We start from the raw sequence: 21,554 nt of genomic DNA on the forward strand, positions 1-21,554 counted from the left end.
AGTGGTGAGGGTGAGTGGTGAGGGTGAGTGGCGGTTGTGAGGGTGAGTGGCGGTTGTGAGTGGTGAGGGGTGAGCGTGAGTGGTGAGGGTGAGTAGTGAGTGGTGAGGGTGAGCAGTGAGGGTGAGTGGTGATTGGTGAGGATGAGTGGTGAGTAATCAGCGTGAGGATGAGTGGTGAGTAGTGAGGGTGAGTGGGGTGGGTGAGTGGCGGTTGTGAGTGGTGATTAGTGAGGGGTGAGTGGTGAGGGTGAGCATAAGTGATGAGGGTGAGCAGTGAGGGTGTGATTGGTGAGGATGAGCGGTGAGGGTGAGTGGTTGTTGTAAGGGTGAGTGGTGAGGTTGAGTGGTGAGGGTGAGTGGCAGTTGTGATGGGTGAGTGGTGAGCGGTGAGGGGTGAGTGGTGAGCATGAGTGGTGAGGGTGAGTGCTGAGTGGTGAGAGAGTGGTTAGTTTTGAGGGTGAGTGGTGAGGGTGAGTAGTGAGGGTGAGTGGTGAGTGGTTAGGGTGAGTAGTGAGCGTGAATGGTGAGGGAGAGTGGTGAGGGTGAATGGTGAGGGTGAGTGGTGAGGTTGAGTGGTGAGTAGGAAGGGTGAGTGGTGAGTGGGGAGGGTGAGTAGTCATTGGGGAGGGGTCAGGGTTAGTGGTGAGGGTGAGTGGTCAGTAGTGAGGGTGAGTGGTGAGAGGTGAGTGGTGAGGAAGAGTGGTGAGTAGTAGTGGTGAGGGTTAGTGGTGAGGGTGAGTAGTAAGGGTGAGTGGTGAGGGTTAGTGGTGAGGGTGAGTGGTTAAGGTTTGTGGTGAGGGTGAGTGGTGAGGGTGAGTGGTGAGGGTGAGTGGCGGTTGTGAGTGGTGATTAGTGAGGGGTGAGTGATGAGGGTGAGCATAAGTGATGAGGGTGAGCAGTGAGGGTGTGATTGGTGAGGATGAGTGGTGAGTGGTCAGGGTGAGTGGTGAGCGGTGAGGGCGAGTGGTTGTTGTAAGGGTGAGTGGTGAGGGTGAGTGGTGAGAGTGAGTGGCAGTTGTGAGTTGTGATGGGTGAGTGGTGAGCGGTGAGGGGTGAGTGGTGAGGGTGAGTGCTGAGTGGTGAGAGTGGTTAGTTTTGAGGGTGAATGATGAGGGTGAGTGATGAGGGTGAGTAGTGAGGGTGAGTGGTTAGGGTGAGTGGTGAGCGTGACTGGTGAATGGTGAGGGAGAGTGGTGAGGGTGAATGGTGAGGGTGAGGGTGAGTAGTGAGTGGTGAGGGTGAGTGGTAAGTGGTGAGTGGTGATTGGTGAGGATGAGTGGTGAGTAGTGAGGGTGAGTCGTGAGGGTGAGTGTTGAGGGTGAGTGGTGAGGGTGAGTGGCGGTTGTGAGTGGTGATTAGAGAGGGGTGAGTGGTGATCGTGAGTGGTGAGGGTAAGCAGTGAGGGTAAGGGTGTGATTGGTGAGGATGAGTGGTGAGTGGTCAGGGTGAGTGGTGAGCGGTGAAGGTGAGTGGTTGTTGTAAGGGTGAGTGGTGAGGGTGAGTGGCAGTTGTGAGCGGTGAGTGCTGAGTGGTGAGCGTGAGTGGTGAGTGGTGAGGGTGAGTGGCAGTTGTGAGTTGTGATGGGTGAGTGGTGAGCGGTGAGGGGTGAGTGGTGAGCATGAGTGGTGAGGGTGAGTGCTGAGTGGTGAGAGAGTGGTTAGTTTTGAGGGTGAGTGGTGAGGTTGAGTGGTGAGGGTTAGTGGAGAGTGGTGATTGGTCAGTGGTGATTGGTCAAGATGAATGGTGAGTAGTGAGGTTGAGTGGTGAGGGGTGGTTGTGACGGTGAGTGGTGAGGGTGAGTGGAGATGGTGAGGGTGAGTGGTGAGTAGTAAGGGTGAGTGGGGTGGGTGAGTGGTGATTAGTGAGGGGTGAGTGGTGAGGGTGAGCATAAGTGATGAGGGTGAGCAGTGAGGGTGTGATTGGTGAGGATGAGTGGTGAGTGGTCAGGGTGAGTGGTGAGCGGTGAGGGTGAGTGGTGAGGGTGAGTGGCAGTTGTGATGGGTGAGTGGTGAGCGGTGAGGGGTGAGTGGTGAGCATGAGTGGTGAGTGGTGAGAGTGGTTAGTTTTGAGGGTGAATGATGAGGGTGAGTGGTGAGGGTGAGTAGTGAGGGTGAGTGGTTAGGGTGAGTAGTGAGCGTGAGTGGTGAGCGTGACTGATGAATGGTGAGGGAGAGTGGTGAGGGTGAGTAGTGAGTGGTGAGGGTGAGTGGTGAGGGTGAGCGTGAGTGGTGAGGGTGAGCAGTGAGTGGTGATTGGTGAGGATGAGTGGTGAGTGGTCAGGGTGATGGTGATGGTGAGTGGTGAGCGGTGAGGGTGAGTATTGAGGGTGAGTGGTTAGGGTGAGTAGTGAGCGTGAGTGGTGAGTGGTGAGGGAGAATGGTGAGGGAGAGTGGTGAGGGTGAGTGGTGAGGGTGAGTAGTGAGTGGTGAGGGTGAGTGGTGATTGGTGAGGGTGTGATTGGTGAGGATGAGTGGTGAGTAGTGAGTGGGGAGGGTGCGTGGCGGTTGTGAGTGGTGATTAGTGAGGTTGAGTGGTGAGGGTGAGTGTTGAGGGTGAGCAGTGAGGGTGAGTGGTGATTGGTGAGGGTGTGATTGGTGAGGATGAGTGGTGAGGATGAGTAGTGATGGTGAGTGGTGAGGGTGAGTGGTGATTGTTGAGGGTGTGATTGGTGAGGATGAGTGGTGAGTAGTGAGGGTGAGTGGTTAGGATTTGTGGTGATGGTGAGTGTTGATGTTGAGGGTGAGTGGTGAGGGTGAGTGGTGAATAGTAAGGGTGAGTGTCTCAACACCCAACGACCCACTTCGCCCAAGACCACAACAACAAGCATTACCTCACTTCACCCCACTGTACTGTGCTTTCCTACATAGCAACAGAGGCGGGGGATGCGTGGCGCGCTAACTCAAGCCCTACACTTAGGATGATGATGGCTCCGATGTTGATGCTTATGAGGATAGTGGTGTCACACACAGTGTACACACACGCAATAATGCTCACGTTCTTGTTGTAGCTGATCTTACCCACCCAAGGGATACCTGTGCAACAGAGGAAGACATTTAAAAGGAATCTAAATAAACTTAAACTCTAATCCCACTCCTCACCGTGCTCGCCCTCTCACTTTACCACTCCACGTGACGTCATCATCGCGAGACGCCAAGGGGTGTGTACCTCGCTATCAACGTCATGTCACCAGTAAAATAAAAATCAAGCAAAGCCACGCGCAATCACTCCCCATAAGGGCCTGCTTAATAAATGGCATATATCCATTGTGTCCGGTTAAGTAGCCACGCCCAATCACTCAATGTCAGGGCCTGGCTCATTAACATAACTGATTCAGTGGGAGGTGGTTAACTTGCTAAGTGACGTCATGTCATCTCCACCGCCGCGTGATTCCGCGTGACGTCACAAAATCCCGCAAAGCTACTCGCAACTCAACTGAGATCTGAGGTGAGACGCTCACGTCGTGGTGGTCGTGGTCTTTTGATGGTGGTGTTGTCTATGTAGGTACAGCCTCGCTTCTATTGTTCTCGGGATATCACTGAGTGTAGCAGCGAGTATGAGATCGATGTCCAGGTTGGAACGTTACAGAGTGCGGCCTAGCCATGCTGGCCTTGCCTCCTGCCATCGCCTGATTGTATTTGCTTTAAGTTTTGTTTATTTGTATTTGTCCTCACCTGGCTGACTACTTTAAAACCATGTTCTTAAAAAATATATTTCTACTATTTTGAGCTATATATCTCTTTCAGAAGTGACCTGCCCACATCGAAGTGGCTTGTGTGGAAATTTACAGCAGCCAAATGCTCTAAATGCGACCACGCAGAAAGAGAGACAAGCAGACTCCAAATAAACAAGCGTCGGGATCCAACCCACGACCTCTTGTATACCGGGCGATGTAGTGAAAATCTCGCCAGGGTGGTGCACACTCGAGTGCTTTATCACACTGAGTCTCTATACTTCAGTTCAGGAGCGTCCTGCCGAGTTGGTTTGGCAGTCTCGGGGGGAGGGGCGAAGCTTATTTGCGTATTGAGTAAACTGGAAGGCATTTGTTCAGCATTGCAATATTTGAACGATACCAGTCCAGAAGTGTATTTCCCAAGTGAAGTCCATTGAACTAAGAAGCTTATTTTCAAGTGCGACTGAGCCGACAGACATAAAATGATGTACCGTAATAATAATTAAGCTCACTCACTGGCCCACTCACTTATCTGTCCACTCATCTACTCATCCATCCACTCTCCCACTCACTCATCCATCCATTCGCCCACACAAGCACACTCACCTCCTCACACACCTCTTCACACACTCACTCGCCCGCTCACTCGCCTTCCCACTCACCCACACTCACTGGCCCACTCACAATCAGAAGTTAATTTCACGAGTAACACCCATTGAGCTTAGACGCATTTTTTAAGGGCGACTTGGCGGGCATACATCAACGCATTCCAAAATTACAGGTTTACAAAACAAACTTAATAGCAATTCTTTTGTAAAATTACATTCCCACTCAAACTTTAGTAGTTTTAATAATAGCCAGTTTAAATGAGGTTACAAATGGCAGCATTGAGATGCCAAAAGACGATACGTGGTTCCAAACCTTTGGGCAGTGACATCTCGGAAACCCCTAGACTCGCACAGAGACCCACATACTCACATCGACAATCAGCTGAACGTCGCAGATTTTTCGGATTGTCCAATGGTTTAATAACAAGTCAAATAAAGAGCAAATATACGTACAAAATGTCCTTGTAAATAAAAATATCATGTGGATGATACAGACTTTATGTTTGAGTTAAAATATACCACAAGAATGTGTGGTTAATGCAGACTTAATGCTATACTCTTAGGCTTTTTCGGTAAAGTCACGTAGATAAAAAAAATAAAATTAATAGAAGAAATAATAGAAATAAATAATAAATAACGACGTTTCGGAGGCAACACAAGTCTCCGCCATCAGGTGGGACCGTCACAGCTAAATTTACTGCATCAAGTGAGTCAAAATTCCAAAGGACCAGCCTTTTAAATGTAAGTTAAGGGGGGAGGGGCTTATCTGAATGTGGTAACCAGGGAATTGAGCGTGGGGGTGGTGGAGCGTGGGGGTGGTGGGCGGGGTTACAAGAGAAATTGGCGAACGTCGTCCTGTGCAAGAGAACAATCGGTGTACCTTGACCTAAACCGGTGTTGGTTGAGAATCCAAATACAAAAAAGCAGTACTGTTAAACGCTGGGGATGTCAACACTCGGTAAAGTAGAAAAGTACCTGTCAAATAACATGGTACAAATATGTGTAGTTGAATATTTTTACGTGGTTAATAACATCTTTCCAATGATTACTCAGTTTGTACCCATCATCACGGTTGAAGTTATGTCTGTGTTTGTATATCTAGATGGCTTCGTGTACAAACCTTTGATGGTAGGCAGAGGACGGCTGCTTGCGTTGTGGCCGAAACGTCGTGAGAATGATTTTATTATGTTGTATTTTTATTATTTAATTATTTCCCTTCTACGTGACTTTACCGAAAGAACCAAGAAGAAGAAAAAAAGGTAGCCAGAAGGTTTGCAGAGTACCTTGATGTCAGAAAAGACAATATCATGAGACTTAATTCTGCCTTGCAATTGTATCTCTTTGAAAATTGGACTATGTTATTTATTCATTTCTATACATTTTTTGTGAATTGCTTACCTTTCATCTATTTTGCACTCCTATGATTTTTTGTATGTTAGTTGAACTTTTTTCACACTGTACGTAGCCAACCATGTTTGTTTTTTCTGACCCGCTTCGACTGGACATCTGTGACATTCCTCCAGCAGACTAATTTTAAAGATTCTGATCTTAACACCTGTCTTATTGCCGAAGTCTTTTCTTCTTTAATCAAAATAGTTTTATTATCATACTAGAGGTAAGTACCCGGCGTTGCTCGGGCGAAAAAGGCAGACACACACATGGACTTACACACAGACATTGACCCACACACATAGAAACACATTGACTTAGACATACACACATATATGGTTAATCCCAAGATGGATCGTTAGCAGGCCAGCCTAAATGTTTCTAACCGGCGAAGATGTTCCATTAGGGGGGTGCACGTTTTGCAAGCGTAGAGAAGGGAGGGAATTACCGTGGCCGAGAAGACCTAAAGCTTCGTGCGGAGTAACAGACCAGGTATGTTCCACACAGCGTAACGCAACCGATGAAAAGATAATGGTGCTCGACTGATTTGGAGTGAGACCTCTGCTGTTAAACCGGAGCCAGTCATGAGCACACTGGGCAGGTATGGGAATCTCGGCAATCTCTCCACAACTGCCGCATCACCAATTGTGAGTTGTGGGGGTGGATTGTTCGATGGTACAAAATACCCAGGCAGGTGCTTAGTTTTGGTGGGGCTGATGGTAAGGCCCCACCTCTTAGTGGCAAGCTCCAAGTTCAGCAGCAGTGCCTCCAACTCCTCTTCTGAGTGAGCAGCAATGACCAGAGAATCGGCATACCTAACATGGTTGAGCAATAGGGAGTCATCCCTTGACCGCACCCGGGCATTGATCAGCCTCCCATTGTTTCTGTACCATATGGTAATTCCTCAGGTACAGCCATTGAAGGCTTGACGAACTACGTGGTCAAAAGATATGCTAAATAATGAGGGAGCCAGAGAACATCCCTGTCACACCCCAAGGTGTACAGGGAATGGCTCTGACTCCTAGGCAGGTAGTTTTACCTGTGTCCGTTCACCATCATGAAGATCTTTGATGATCATGAGCAGCTGGTCAGGGACTCCGAAAGCATGAAGAACAACCCAGAGGCCACTCCTACTGATGGTATCATAGGCCTTGAGCAGGTCAATAAAGCACATTCAGTCACACGCACACATGGACCTACAGACACGCAAATAAATGGACTTAACACTGACTGACATGGAGCCACACACACATGGACTTACACACACACATATGGACTCACACACGCATAGACATGCACTTTAGATACACACACATGGAGTTACATACACATATATCGATGTACACACATACAGCGACTCACACACACACACAGCGACTCACACACACACACAGCGACTCACACACAGACATACGTGGACTGACACACACATTGCCCTACACACACATAGACATATGGACTGTGACACACAGACATCTACTTTAGATACACACACGTGGATTAACACACACACATCGACTGACACACAGCCACACAAACGCACATTGACTTGCACGCACATCGACTCATACACACGGATTCACTTAGACACACACACACACAGCGACTGATACGCGCACAAATGGACTGACACACACACACACAAACACTTGTACGTACGCACACATGGGGCGTTGTCCGTTTGAAAAAGACAGACACACACATGGACTTACACACAGACATGGAGCCACACACATAGAAACCCATCGACTCACATGCACACAAACATTATCATTGTAATATTTGTAAACTTATTTGTTTAATAATAGTAAACAATAAACCTTCAGTTCTTAGCGAAAGATGCAATAAAATTGTACTTGACATTGGCGTGGTGACGCGTCGTCCTGTGCAGAGCCCGCGGCCTCGCCTAGATTGGCAAGCCGGAGGAGGTGAGACATTGCCAGGCTGCGGGCTGGGCCGCTACTCCCGCCCCCCCCCCCTACCATCCCCCCGCCCTCGCCAGAATAATACTATGTATGCGCTTTAATAATATTAAATTCATATCTAAGGACTTTATAGTAGTGACTGCACGCATTGGGGTGGGGTAGGGAAGAGGACATCACACTGTGAAGAGAAATGGGCAGCGTGATTTGTATATTTATTCCATGTTAAACACGTAAAATAAAATGTCCCCGTGAGCTGGAGCGAACGCGCTTCACTTGGCAGGGTCCGCCCCCCCCCCCCACGCAATTGTGAGTTGGTACGGTCGATGTCGCGCAATAAGTAAATAATTAAAATAAGAATGGCACTAATTCGTTAATTAAACGACTTTTAAATTTACGGACGTGAAAACGGAATAGCCTATTCCCACCATGGGGCTTAGGGCGTGCCGGCTGCCAAATTATTTCGGTCTTAAACCCCACCGTCCGAGAGCCAAATCCCCCGCAATCGCAAGCGCGCGGAGACTTTTATATACAAGACTAGCGGTAAGTACCCGGCGTTGCTCGGGCGAAAAAGGCAGACACACACATGGACTTACACACAGACATTGACCCACACACATAGAAACACATTGACTTAGACATACACACATATAAGGTTAAACCCAAGATGGATCGTTAGCAGGCCAGCCTAAATGTTTCTAACCGGCGAAGATGTTCCATTAGGGGGGTGCACGTTTTGCAAGCGTAGAGAAGGGAGGGAATTACCGTGGCCGAGAAGACCTAAAGCTTCGTGCGGAGTAACAGACCAGGTATGTTCCACACAGCGTAACGCAACCGATGAAAAGATAATGGTGCTCGACTGATTTGGAGTGAGACCTCTGCTGTTAAACCGGAGCCAGTCATGAGCACACTGGGCAGGTATGGGAATCCCGGCAATCTCTCCACAACTGCCGCATCACCAATTGTGAGTTGTGGGGGTGGATTGTTCGATGGTACAAAATACCCAGGCAGGTGCTTAGTTTTGGTGGGGCTGATGGTAAGGCCCCACCTCTTAGTGGCAAGCTCCAAGTTCAGCAGCAGTGCCTCCAACTCCTCTTCTGAGTGAGCAGCAATGACCAGAGAATCGGCATACCTAACATGGTTGAGCAATAGGGAGTCATCCCTTGACCGCACCCGGGCATTGATCAGCCTCCCATTGTTTCTGTACCATATGGTAATTCCTCAGGTACAGCCATTGAAGGCTTGACGAACTACGTGATATGTTAAATAATGAGGGAGCCAGAGAACATCCCTGTCACACCCCAAGGTGTACAGGGAATGGCTCTTGACTCCTAGGCAGGTAGTTTTACCCGTGTCCGTTCACCATCATGAAGATCTTTGATGATCATGCGCAGCTGGTCAGGGACTCCGAAAGCATGAAGAACAACCCAGAGGCCAAGCCTACTGATGGTATCATAGGCCTTGAGCAGGTCAATAAAGCACATTCAGTCACACGCACACATGGACCTACAGACATGCAAATAAATGGACTTACACTGACTGACATGGAGCCACACACACATGGACTTACACACACACATATGGACTCACACACGCATAGACATGCACTTTAGATACACACACATGGAGTTGCATACACATATATCGATGTACACACATACAGCGACTCACACACACACATCGACTCACACACAGACATACGTGGACTGACACACACATTGCCCTACACACACACAGACATATGGACTGTGACACACAGACATCTACTTTAGATACACACACGTGGATTAACACACACATCGACTGACACACAGCCACAAAAACGCACATTGACTTGCACGCACATCGACTCATGCACACGGATTCACTTAGACACACACAGTGACTGATACGCGCACAAATGGACTGACACACACACACACAAACACTTGTACGTACGCACACATGGGGCGTTGTCCGTTTGAAAAAGACAGACACACATGGACTTACACACAGACATGGAGCCACACACATAGAAACCCATCGACTCACATGCACACAAACATTATCATTGTAATATTTGTAAACGTATTTGTTTAATAATAGTAAACAATAAACCTTCAGTTCTTAGCGAAAGATGCAATAAAATTGTACTTGACATTGGCGTGGTGACGCGTCGTCCCGTGCAGAGCCCGCGGCCTCGCCTAGATTGGCAAGCCGGAGGAGGTGAGACATTGCCAGGCTGCGGGCTGGGCCGCTACTCCCGCCCCCCCCCACCATCCCCCCGCCCTCGCCAGAATAATACTATGTATGCGCTTTAATAATATTAAATTCATATCTAAGGACTTTATAGTAGTGACTGCACGCATTGGGGTGGGGTAGGGAAGAGGACATCACACTGTGAAGAGAAATGGGCAGCGTGATTTGTATATTTATTCCATGTTAAACACGTAAAATAAAATGTCCCCGTGAGCTGGAGCGAACGCGCTTCACTTGGCAGGGTCCGCCCCCCCCCCCCCACGCAATTGTGAGTTGGTACGGTCGATGTCGCGCAATAAGTAAATAATTAAAATCAGAATGGCACTAATTCGTTAATTAAACGACTTTTAAATTTACGGACGTGAAAACGGAATAGCCTATTCCCACCATGGGGCTTAGGGCATGCCGGCTGCCAAATTATTTCGGTCTTAAACCCCACCGTCCGAGAGCCAAATCCCCCGCAATAGCAAGCACGCGGAGACTTTTATATATAAGACTAGCGGAAGTACCCGGCTTTGCCCGGGTGAAAAATATATTTCTTAAAAACCTTACATATATATACACAGATACTAAGGTATTGTCAAAGCCCGGTTGGCTGTTTGTACATTTCTCCACCAACAAATATATAAGAGGCTTTCACAAGTCCAAAAAGTTGTAGAAAGTGTGGGGTAAATAGTTGATGTCAAAAGGTTTCCGAAAATTGCGGTCTCCCCCCCTCCCCTCAAAACATATCTTTACCCCTCGTAGGTATATATACTAACAACACCTTACATACAACAGAGGAAGTGGTATCTATTGACTCTGTAGTAGTATCTACTGACTGTACCGTAGTATCTACTGAGCCAGTAGTAGCTACTGACTGTGTAGTAGTATTTAGTGACTGTAATAACTACTGACCATAGTAGTATTTACTGGGCCTACAGTAGTATCTACCGACTATATACTCGTAACGACTAACTGTATAGTATCTGCTGACTCTATAGTTGTATCCACTGACTATAGTAGTAACTACAAAATCTATAGCAGTATCTACTCACTCTATAATAGTATCTACTGACTCTAGTAGCTACTCACCGTGGTAGTATGTACTGACTGTATAGTAGTATATACTGACTGTAGCAGTATTGACTGACTGTAGCGGTATATACCGACTGTTTTAGTATTTACTATAGCGGTATCTACCAACTCGATAGTAGTATCTACTATCGCTACAGCAGTGTATACCGACTGAGGTCGTACCTGCTATCACTACAGCAGTGCATACTGCTGTGTTGGTACCTGTTATGATGACAGCAGTGCATATTGTGGTGGAACCTGCTATGATTACAGCAGTGCATACTGCTGTGATGGTATCTGCTATGATGAGAGGAGTACATATTGTGGTGGTGGTACCTGGTATGATAACAGCAGTGCATATTGACTGTACTCATCATTCACCCTCACCATTCACCACTCACAACTCACCCTTACCACTCATCCTCACTACTCACCACTCCCACTCACTATTGACCATTCACCCTCACAACTCACCACTCACCAACCTCCCTCACCAATCTCCCTCAACACTAACCCTCACCACTCACCCTCACCACTCACCCTCACCACTCACCAATCACCACTCACCCTCACCACTCACTCTCACCACTAACCCTCACCACTAACCCTCACCACTCTCACTCACCACTCTCCCTCACCACTCACCACTCACTCTCACCATTCACCCTCACCATTCAGCCTCACCACTCACCCTCACCACTCACCCTCACCACTCACCGTCACAACCACCACTCACCCTCACCACTCAACTTCACCCTCACTACTCACCATTCATCCTCACCAATCACCACTGACCAATCACCACTCACCACTCTCCACTAACCCTCACCACTCAACCTCACCACTCACCCTCAAAACTAACCACTCTCTCACCACTCACCCTCACCACTCACCCTCACCACTCAGCCTCACCACTCACCCCTCACCGCTCACCACTCACCCATCACCACTCACAACCGCAACTCAACTCACCCTCACCACTCACCACTCACCCTCAACACTCACCCTCACCACTCACCGTCACCACTCACCCTCACTACTCACCACTCATCCTCACCAATCACACCCTCAACAATCACCACTCACCCTCACCACTCACCCTCACCACTCACTCTCACCACTCACCCTCACAACAACCACTCACACTCACCGCTCAGCACTCACCCTCACTACTCACCCTCACCACTAATCCTCACCAATCACACCCTCACCAATCACCACTCACCCTCACCACTTGCCACTCACCCTCACCACTCACCACTCACCCTCACCATTCACCCTCACCACTCTCCCTCACCACTCTCCCTCACCACTCACCAGTCACGCTCACCACTCACACTCACTACTCACCACTCACCCTCAACACTCACCTCTCACCACTCACCCTCACCACTCACCCTCACCACTCACCCTGACCACTCACCACTCATCCTCACCATTCACACCCTCAACAATCACCACTCACCCTCACCACTCACGCTCAACACTCACCCTCACCACTCATGCTCACCACTCACCCTCACCACTCACCACTCACCCTCAACACTCACCCTCACCGCTCACCACTCACCCTCAACACTCACCCTCACCGCTCACCACTCACCCTGACCACTCACCACTCATCACCAATCACATCCTCACCAATCACCACCCACACTCACTGCTCACCCTCACCGCTCACCCTCACCACTCACCCTCACCACTCACGCTCACCCTCACCACTCACCCCTCACTAATCACCACTCACAACCGCCACTCACCCTCACCACTAACCCTCACCACTAACCCTCACCACTCACCCTCACCACTCACTAATCACCTCTCACAACCGTCACTCACCCTCACCACTCACTCTTACCACTCACCCTCACCACGCACCCTCACAACAACCACTCACCCTCACAACAACCACTCACCCTCACTACTCACCCTCACCACTCATCCTCACCAATCACCACTCACCCTCACTGCTCACCACTCAACCTCACCACTCACGCTCACCCTCACCACTCACCCCTCACTAATCACCACTAACAACCGCCACTCACCCTCCCCACTCACCCTCACCACTCACCCTCACCAATTACCACTCACCCTCACCACTTACCACTCACCCTCACCACTCGCTACTCACCCTCACCACTCTCCCTCACCACTCTCCCTCACCACTCTCCCTCACTACTCTCCCTCACCACTCTCCCTCACCACTCTCCCTCACCAATCACCACTCACCCTCACCCTCACCACTCACTACTCTCCCTCACCACTCTCCCTCACCACTCTCCCTCACCACTCTCCCTCACCACTCACCACTCACGCTCACCACTCACCCTCACTACTCACCCTAACCACTCACCACTCACCCTCAACACTCACCCTCACCACTCACCCTCACCACTCACCCTGACCACTCATCAATCATCCTCACCAATCACACCCTCACCAATCACCACTCACCCTCACTGCTCACCCTCACCGCTCACCCTCACCACTCACCCTAACCACTCACGCTCACCCTCACCACTCACCCCTCACTAATCACCACTCACAACCGCCACTCACCCTCACCACTCACCACTCACCCTCACCCTCACTACTCACCACTCATCCTCACCAATCACACCCTCAACAATCACCACTCACCCTCACCACTCACGCTCAACACTCACCCTCACCACTCATGCTCACCACTAACCCTCACCACTCACTAATCACCTCTCACAACCGTCACTCACCCTCACCACTCACTCTTACCACTCACCCTCACCACGCACCCTCACAACAACCACTCACCCTCACAACAACCACTCACCCTCACTACTCACCCTCACCACTCATCCTCACCAATCACCACTCACCCTCACTGCTCACCACTCAACCTCACCACTCACGCTCACCCTCACCACTCACCCCTCACTAATCACCACTAACAACCGCCACTCACCCTCCCCACTCACCCTCACCACTCACCCTCACCAATTACCACTCACCCTCACCACTTACCACTCACCCTCACCACTCGCTACTCACCCTCACCACTCTCCCTCACCACTCTCCCTCACCACTCTCCCTCACTACTCTCCCTCACCACTCTCCCTCACCACTCTCCCTCACCAATCACCACTCACCCTCACCACTCACCCTCACCACTCACTACTCTCCCTCACCACTCTCCCTCACCACTCTCCCTCACCACTCTCCCTCACCACTCACCACTCACGCTCACCACTCACCCTCACTACTCACCCTAACCACTCACCACTCACCCTCAACACTCACCCTCACCGCTCACCACTCACCCTCACCACTCACCCTGACCACTCACCAATCATCCTCACCAATCACACCCTCACCAATCACCACTCACCCTCACTGCTCACCCTCACCGCTCACCCTCACCACTCACCCTAACCACTCACGCTCACCCTCACCACTCACCTCTCACTAATCACCACTCACAACCGCCACTCACCCTCACCACTCACCACTCACCCTCACCACTCACCCTCACTACTCACCACTCATCCTCACCAATCACACCCTCAACAATCACCACTCACCCTCACCACTCACGCTCAACACTCACCCTCACCACTCATGCTCACCACTAACCCTCACCACTCACCCTCACCACTCACTAATCACCTCTCACAACCGTCACTCACCCTCACCACTCACTCTTACCACTCACCCTCACCACTCACCCTCACAACAACCACTCACCCTCACAACAACCACTCACCCTCACTACTCACCCTCACCACTCATCCTCACCAATTACACCCTCACCAATCACCACTCACCCTCACTGCTCACCACTCAACCTCACCCTCACCACTCACGCTCACCCTCACCACTCACCCCTCACTAATCACCACTAACAACCGCCACTCACCCTCACCACTCAACCTCACCCTCACCACTCACCCTCACCACTCACCCTCACCACTCACCACTCACCCTCACCACTCACTCTCACCACTCACCACTCTCCCTCACTCACCACTCTCCCTCACTCACCACTCTCCCTCACTCACCACTCTCCCTCACTCACCACTCTCCCTCACTCACCACTCTCCCTCACTCACCACTTTTAATCGTAAACATTTTTTTTTACCAAAACTACATATGTGTTAGTCTCTGGGTAGTAAGTGTTATTTTCTATACGCAGACATCTCAAAAGTTACAAATGGGAGAAAATTCCCCTCAAACTTAGTTTTTGAGACACAGACAGTGACCAAAATTTTAATCGTAAAAATATATTTTTTCTTCTTGGTTCTTTCGGTAAAGTCACGTAGAAGGGAAGTAATAAAATAATAAAAATAAAACATAATAAAACAATTCTCACGACGTTTCGGCCACAACGCAAGCAGCCGTCCTCAGGCGAAGAATGAAACACCACCAAGCTTGGAGCGTATATTTAAGCTGGGTTAGAGGGGGGGAGGTGGGAAGAAGAGCGCCTAGACAAAATAATTTGCATATCAAGAGGAATTCAGCATATGGAAAATGCGTAGGAGGTGGGCGGGGGGGGTTCCAAATCAATACTATGCCCGTGCATTATGCAGGATTAGCAGCATCAAAGGGGGGGGGGGGAGGGGGGTAGCATTAACAAAGGAAAGGAATGTTAATAGTATGTAGCTGCAGTTACTAAACAACCACGTAAAAAAATTAAAGTATAAACTGCATAACAAACTAAAGTATAAACTACATAGCATCATCAGTATACTTACTATACTCTACAATAAGCTGAGTTACTAACAGTAAGTAATACATAAAAAATTCTACGTTGTAAAAAATTATATAATATGCTTCCATCTAAACTTTATTCTCTTACATCACACGTGTCTATACCGTACTATATACTGCCATAGACAAACCCAACATTAAATTACATACTGTATTGCTATAAACCACCCTATACCTTATACATTTTAATATAACACTATGTATTATTCTACCCACCCTAATGTGTATCGAAATGGTTTATTACGTCCTTCCAGTGATTGCTAAGCCAGAATCCATCTTCTCGGTTAAAATTGTCTCTGTGTTTGTATATGTGGATCGCCTCATGAACGAATCTCTCATGATAGCCAGATGGCTTGCAGAGAACCTCTGTCTTGGAGAAGTCAATGTCATGTGAGCCCACTGAGTTGTAACAGTGATCTGCCACGGCTGAGGTGTTTGTCCTACCGTGTTTCAGGTCAGCTTTATGTTCACGGATGCGGTCCGAGACATGTCGTTTGGTTTCCCCAATGTAACTGCTACCACAGAGGCAACTTAGTTTGTAGACACCAGGGTACTGTATGTCTGGAACCACATCTTTTACAGATGGTACCAGATCACGGATTTTATGTACTGTGTTGAATCGGACCTGGATCTTGTGTTTAATCAGGATTTTGGAGATCTTTTTTGTGACCCCAGCAATGTAGGGTAAGGTGATGGTCTTGAAAGGCTCCTCAACAGGATCCTTCTTGATGGTTGGAGTGATGGCTTTGCGGATTGTGTAGTCGGAGTAACCATTAGCCTTAAGAGCTTGGCGTACGTGTTTGAGTTCACTGGAAATGTGTTCATGGTCGGAGATGCATTGGGCTCTATGATATAGAGTCTTGATGAGGGAATTCTTCTGGGATGGATGGTGGTGGGAATCCGGTTTTAGATAAGCATCCGTATGGGTGGCTTTCCTGTAGACAGAGTGGCTCATTGAACCATCAGGTCTCCTTTTGATTAGGACATCCAAAAAGGGTAGCTTGCCATCATTTTCGACTTCCATGGTGAATCTGATGGCTGGGTGTATGGAATTGATGTGGTCGAGAAATAGGCCGGCCATGTGGCCAGATGACAAAAGTGTCGTCTACGTACCTCTTCCATAAGGTCGGGCGTAGAGTGGCAGTCTGGATGGCGTCCGTCTCAAATTTCTCCATGAAGATGTTGGCTACAACCGGAGATAGGGGGGAGCCCATTGGGGTGCCCTCAATTTGCTTGTAGAAGGTTCCATTCCAGGTGAAGTATGTATTGGTTAAGCAGTGTCTCACCAGGGGGGGTATCCCAGCATTCAGTCCTTGATGAACCAAGTCTTCAATGATTGCGATGGTGTCAGGCACAGGCACCTTGGTGAACAAGGAAACCACATCAAAACTGACAAGCAAGTCGTCTGGGGACAGGGCAATCCCCTTGATTGTCGATACCAGGTCAGTAGAGTTTAGTACTGCAGAGGTGGTTTTTCCAGTGAAAGGCCGTAGGATTTCGGACAAAAAACGAGCCAGTTTGTAAGTGGGGGAGTTGATAGTAGAGACAATGGGACGAAGAGGTGTATCTTCTTTATGTATCTTTGGCAAGCCGTACAATCTTGGTGGCCTGGCTGCAGAAGGTTTCAACGAGAACTGTTTGGTCTGATCAATTAATGCGGTTGAAGCAGCAATGATGTTGTTGGTTTTGGATACGAGGCTGTTGGTGGGGTCTCTTTTTATTTTTGTATAGCTGCCATCGTTGAGTAGTTCTTGAATTTTGTTGTATTCTATTTTGTCCATGATGACAGTGGCATTGCCTTTGTCGGCTGAGAGGATGACAATGTCATCCCTCTTTTTTAATTGAGCTAATTCAAAACGCTCATCTTTGCTGATGTTGCTAGCTGGCATCTTAGCGTTTTTGAGGGTTGCAGAGATTTCAGATCTTGCTACGTCTGCAGCGATTTGACTCAAGCCCTTGAGAGCTACATCTACTCGAGCAATTATATCATTAACTGGTATGTGTCTAGGTGTGACTGCAAAGTTTAGTCCTTTAGCTAAAACGGATTTCAGACCTTCAGAAATAGGACTGTTACTGCGATTAATTACGACTTTGTTAACATCTAGCTTTTCAATGTGTGGGTCCGGTTTCTTGTTTGAGAGGCGGTTGAATTTGGAAATCAAGTTGTCCTTACATTTAGTCGACATAGCGGCAGCTGAAGAGGCAGTCATTTTTTCCACATGTTCCCAATCCGATGTGGACATTGTTGCACTCAAAGATAAGTGTGATTTGTAGAGTGTCTTGTCTAACTGATCTAGTTCGGTGCGCGTAAGTCTGATTTTCTCTGAGATAAGAGCTAAGCTAGTTCTAGACAGAATTCGTTTCGCATTAGAAGAAGTTACAGCAGCAGATGTTAGTGTAAATGCGTTTGGTATTACCTTAGAGTCGCGGCATCTCTTCAGAAAGGTGAGAGACTCGATTAGCTGAGCCTTCTTATCACGGAGCTTGTTGAAGGATCTCAAAGTTACGTGGAAACCCTCCCCGTAGAGGCGGTTAAATTTCGATTTAAAGCTTTCGTGACTGCAGGGATTCATCTTCTTGGTTCTTTCGGTAAAGTCACGTAGAAGGGAAGTAATAAAATAATAAAAATAAAACATAATAAAACAATTCTCACGACGTTTCGGCCACAACGCAAGCAGCCGTCCTCAGGCGAAGAATGAAACACCACCAAGCTTGGAGCGTATATTTAAGCTGGGTTAGAGGGGGGGAGGTGGGAAGAAGAGCGCCTAGACAAAATAATTTGCATATCAAGAGGAATTCAGCATATGGAAAATGCGTAGGAGGTGGGCGGGGGGGGGTTCCAAATCAATACTATGCCCGTGCATTATGCAGGATTAGCAGCATCAAAGGGGGGGGGGGAGGGGGGGTAGCATTAACAAAGGAAAGGAATGTTAATAGTATGTAGCTGCAGTTACTAAACAACCACGTAAAAAAAAACTAAAGTATAAACTGCATAACAAACTAAAGTATTAACTACATAGCATCATCAGTATACTTACTATACTCTACAATAAGCTGAGTTACTAACAGTAAGTAATACATAAAAAATTCTACGTTGTAAAAAATTATATAATATGCTTCCATCTAAACTTTATTCTCTTACATCACACGCGTCTATACCGTACTATATACTGCCATAGACAAACCCAACATTAAATTACATACTGTATTGCTATAAACCACCCTATACCTTATACATTTTAATATAACACTATGTATTATTCTACCCACCCTAATGTGTATCGAAATGGTTTATTACGTCCTTCCAGTGATTGCTAAGCCAGAATCCATCTTCTCGGTTAAAATTGTCTCTGTGTATATATTACCAAAAACTACACATGTGTTAGTCCCTGGGTAGTAAGTGTTATTTTCTATACGGTGACATCTCAAAAGTTACAAATGGGAGAAAACTACCCCTCAAACTTTTTTTTTTGACACGGACAGTGATATTTACAAATGGACCTATTTTGCTAGGAGAAAACGTGTGCATTTGTGTAATTCTTTCCTTTATATGAAGTTCTGGTCACAAAAGCAACATGTATGGGGAATAATAGCCATCTTATATACTTAGGAGGCTTATAAGCAATATAAAAATAACACTTTTTACCCAGGGAAAAATCGTGGTGCATAGTGTATATTTACTATCATCAAACATAACTTAATCCCTAACATCTTTAAATATATAAGAGTGATACAAAATAGTAATCTTTTAATATGTAAGAGTGATACAAAATAGTAAACATACATATTTAAATGTTTTAACTGAGCTGTGAAGTTGCGTGACTAACCTCATAGCTTTTCGACGGAGATAAGAATCTCTGCGATTGTTTGAAGATATCGGGGAGGGTGGGGGGAAGGTAAACACACCCACTTATGACATCCCCCCCACCGAACACCGAGCAACGCCGCGAGTGTGTGCGAGTCTGACAGTGTGAGTCTGTCTGAGTGTGTGTGAGTCTGAAAGTGTGAGAGCGAGTGTATGTGTGAGTCTGAGTGTTAGAGTGAGTCTGTGTGTGTGAGTCTGTGTGTGTGAGTCTGAGAGTGCGAGAGTGAGTTTGTGTGTGAGTGTGAGAGTGAGTGTATGTGTGTGTGAGAGAGTGAGTGTATGTGTGTGTGTGAGTCTGAGAGTGTGAGAGTGAGTCTGAGAGTGTGTGTGTCAAATATCAAAAATGTAAATATTAAAAACATTTTTTACCAAATGTATGTCTATAGTTTTCTGGTTAGATTTTTGTTGCTATTTCTTTTATAACTGCTCTCCCTCACCACTCTCCCCCTCACCACTCTCCCCCTCACCACTCTCCCTCACTCACCACTCTCCCTCACTCACCACTCTCCCTCACTCACCACTCTCCCTCACTCACCACTCTCCCTCACTCACCACTCTCCCTCACTCACCACTCTCCCTCACTCACCACTTTCCCTCACTCACCACTCTCCCTCACTCACCACTCTCCCTCACTCACCACTCTCCCTCACTCACCACTCTCCCTCACTCACCACTCTCCCTCACTCACAACTCTCCCTCACTCACCACTCTCCCTCACTCACCACTCTCCCTCACTCACCACTCTCCCTCACTCACCACTCTCCCCCTCACCACATGTTAAGGGCAATCCTAAAGGAATCTACAACCTTCGATGATTCCTTTGCGCGATTCAAAGAATCGATTCCTGGCGCATAGGAGGTTTCTATTTTTAATAACAGAGTTTTATTTGCATTCGTATGTTATGTTTTAAAGTTTTCAGGAGTTTTTAATTATATTTTAGCCCCGGTCAACGCCGGATATTTCCCATTCGTAGCAGTTTATATCAACTCTATAACCAACTAATATTAAACGGAAATAAGGCGATTCTAAATGAATCTACAACCTTCGATTCCTTTTCGCAATTCAGAGAATCGATTCTTGGCGCGGTCGGGTTTAGAGTTTTTATTTACACAGTTGTATTTTCATTGGTATGTTATGTTTTAAAGTTTTCAGAAGATTTTAAATGTATTTTCCCCCCGGGCAATGCTGGGTATATCGAGTTTATAGCACAAAGTCGTCGCCTGACAGAGTTGCGTGTCGAGGCCTAGTACCGTGCAGAGCCTCCGGCCTCGCCTAGATTGCCCACCCGGCTGAGGCTGGGTACTGGGGCCGTTAACCCCCCCCCCCCCCCGCGCTACAATAATACTGTCTAATCGCTATAATTTTATTATCTTCCGACCCTATAATAGTAATTGCACACATTGGGGTGGGGGGGGAGTGAAGAGGACGTGAAACTTTGATGAATTTACCTCAGAATCGCGTGTTAATGCGTGCGCATATTTTTAACGGGAATTCAAAATGGCGTCCACCCCGCAGCGAACGCGTTGCTACCCGTTGCCAGGGGCAACCGCCGTGGTCCGCGCCGGCCGGCGAGAGTAAATAAATAAATAAAGCGTTAAATAAATAAATAAAGATAAATCGCACTAAATCGATAATCGGTCCGATTTAAAGTTTAGAGACGAAAAATCGGAAATGCCTAAGTTTACCGCGGGGCGGGGGCGTGCCCACCTGCAAAATTTAATCTCGCCGAACCCCACGGTCCGAGAGCTAAATCCCCCGGTAGGGAGCGTACGCAGACGGATGGACGGACGGACGGACAAAAAATGAATTATATAGGTTAGATACATTTCAACCATGACTCCAGTACACAATTGCCTACTCATGAAAAATAACGTGACAAAAAATTACTTGAACATCTATATAGAAGCATATGGTGCATGTTGGCGTGTATAATATGCCTCCCTAGATCGACTCAGCCTCAAATTAGTGCCTGGTGCAGTGTGTAAACGTCCCCACTCGGGAAACAAAAGCGGTCAGGTGTGGTGCTGGCCGTACATCCACTCCTGACTTATTGTTAAGGT

General features: G+C 47.8%; 2 protein-coding genes across 4 annotated transcripts in view; one reads left to right on the plus strand and one right to left on the minus strand.

The window, feature by feature from the left end:
- LOC144737441 (tripartite motif-containing protein 14-like) overlaps nt 1–21,554 on the minus strand; it is a 410,883-nt gene that overhangs the window by 254,674 nt on the left and 134,655 nt on the right. The gene's annotated exons all lie outside the window — the stretch shown is intronic.
- LOC144737439 (uncharacterized) overlaps nt 3,285–21,554 on the plus strand; it is a 35,465-nt gene continuing 17,195 nt past the window's right edge. For 2 of the 3 annotated variants that reach the window (XM_078620139.1, XM_078620142.1), the window contains exon 1: nt 3,285–3,444. The gene's annotated coding sequence lies outside the window, so the exon portion shown is untranslated. The remainder of the gene's footprint in view (nt 3,445–21,554) is intronic. The other variant, XM_078620140.1, reaches the window with a different exon arrangement.

This window comes from Lampetra planeri, chromosome 69, assembly GCF_965212315.1.
Source record: "Lampetra planeri chromosome 69, kcLamPlan1.2.h2, whole genome shotgun sequence".
NCBI classification, from domain to species: domain Eukaryota; kingdom Metazoa; phylum Chordata; class Hyperoartia; order Petromyzontiformes; family Petromyzontidae; genus Lampetra; species Lampetra planeri.